Source organism: Octopus bimaculoides, chromosome 6 (genome assembly GCF_046866305.1).
Source record: "Octopus bimaculoides isolate indiv1 chromosome 6, ASM4686630v1, whole genome shotgun sequence".
NCBI lineage: Eukaryota > Metazoa > Mollusca > Cephalopoda > Octopoda > Octopodidae > Octopus > Octopus bimaculoides.
In genome coordinates, this window is record NC_142933.1 from 3,624,098 (window position 1) to 3,626,597 (window position 2,500).

Below are 2,500 nucleotides of genomic sequence, written 5' to 3' on the forward strand. Positions count from 1 at the left end.
TAATATTTTTTACGTAATGTTGCGGATATGCTGTTACCTCTGAAATATTTGCAAAAATAATAGGAATACAACAATAGAAAGAACCGCGAGTGACTTGAGCTTGGACCTGTTCCATATAATGTGGATTGTTTTCACAAACAATCAGTTGTATATTAAGTTCCATACTTTGTCCCTGGTTTATGCCAAATACAATCCAGAATCAATGAAAAATAGTGTAGCTCACTTTTTCTTTTTCTTTGATCTTAGTATCTTTTCAGCAATGTTCTGCTAATTTCTTCATTATATGTGGAACTAGTGAAACATTTACCAACATTTCTTTCTTGTATTGATATGTTACAGTACAAAAGTTTCCCTGGTGACTTTTATCAGAAACCTTCTACTGATGCATCATTTTCCATATTTCAGTTGTTCGTGTGTTAAAACACACGGCTCTTCTTTTATGTTGATATTCTATTTAACAGCCACAATCTTACTGGATTACTATCCATTAAAAATGGCGAGACCCAATTAACTGGAAATAACAATCCTTCCGTTCTCTCAGATGTTGCCTATTCCCATTTTCCTTTAAGTACTTTAGCATTATTTTGTTCATAAAAAGATGTAATCCACCCGTTTGAGTGTGTATTGTGCGATTTACGACTACATTTTAAAAATAATTTTCCTCATTATTAGAAAGAGTTCTTAGATAGCTACCTATATTCTGGACGGCTCTCTTACTCACTCACAGCGGCCTTTATGAACCCATGAAATCATGACAGATATCTGTCACAATTTTCTAAAAACATCTTAGACCTATAGAGACATGTCTCATTTATCTTGATATTTTCTTTACATTCCCATTTCCCACTATATAACACAATTAATGAAGACCATCCAACTTAAATGAATTTGTTTTAATAGTCTTTTCTCTGACAAGTTTCAACTTTGACTTGAACGAAATTTTAGTTTTGGTTATTTTACAGTCAGTAAAAACATCAAACAAACTGTAACATTTATAGCATCTTTGTCTGGTTGCATCTGAATGTATTGACTATGAGACACACACGAACGTCTTCCTCAATCAATGAGATCAGGAAAGTCAATAGAAATATATAGCTTATGTTCTTAAATTGATAAAAGAGAAGTGAGGCCTGTGTTTGCTGCTATAAAGTAAGTCAATGACCCAAATAAAAACACATCAACTTGTAGTGCAGTTAGTCAAAGTAAAGTAGAGGAAGAATATGAACATAACGATTTATAGAAGACAGATATTTTTTCTTATCCAGAAATATAGTTTTACTAATGGTTAACACATAAAAGAGACGAAAGTAACAATTTGTTTTGAAATATCATATTAATATGACATAAGGTTGACATCTCGTGCGTTGTATACTCACCGACGTCTTTGTGACAGAGCGACTTCAAAGGAATAACCGATAAGTGTTTCCAAAGATAAAATGTACGATATAGTTATGAAATATCGATTTCTTAATTCCATTATGTAGCATCCGTTAAAGTTAAGCTGTAGTAGAATCAGGAAGTAGTGGTGTTAATGACCTATCAGCAGGACATTCCTCGCTGAAACTGTAATCTACACATAACAAAATATTTCAAGCGATTGCTTCTTTTCTTCTATTCCTTCCCAAACAGGCAGGACTAAGCTTTTAGATAATGTGTCACCTGAAGACCGTCGAACCCGAGGCACGAGAAGAGACTATTGGTGTCACAATGCCAGCAATTGGGAGTGGAGAGAGGGACTAGTGTATTACATTGACCATATTGCTCAGCTAATACTTATTTTATCGACCCCGAAGGTATGAAATGTAAAGTCGACCTTTTCAGGATTTGAACTTAAAACGTAAAGGCAGACGGAAGGCAGCTAAGCATTTTTCCCGGCGTGCTAACGCTTGTGCCATGTGGCTGCTTTAATGTGCGAGATAGTATTAAAATTCTGTTAGTTATAATATTTGGTCGGGAAATAATTTGAAGATAAGAGAAAATAAATGGCGGAGGTTTTGATTTTTATGGTTGAAATGTTTTATAGACAACGAGTGAAAAAGAAAATGGTGAATCGTAACTATTAGAGGCACAGGAGCGGCTATAATTTTAATAGGTGACAAAAAGATTTGGTAAACTGTGTGAAGTGTCTTCATGAATTAAGGTATCATATAGGTGGCTACATTTTTACGCTGGAAAGCAGATGGTACAGACAGTTTAAGCAACAACAACAACAATAATAATAGTAGTAACATTATTGAAAATAATTGTTGTCTTCAAGGAAGTCAGCACATAGAATTTGGAAGATGGAAGGAGAAAATAGCTAATAAATAGACAAATATATAAATAGATAAATAAATAAAAACTTATTTGGAAAAAAGTTTACAAAATATCATGATAGTACGGTGGCAAGAAATGCCTCTGAATTCTGAAGACATGACTGGACGAAATATAGAAGTGGAAAAGAGAAAAAAAAAAAGAAAATTTTAAGTACTTGACAAAGGCGCGGTGTTACATTTCTACG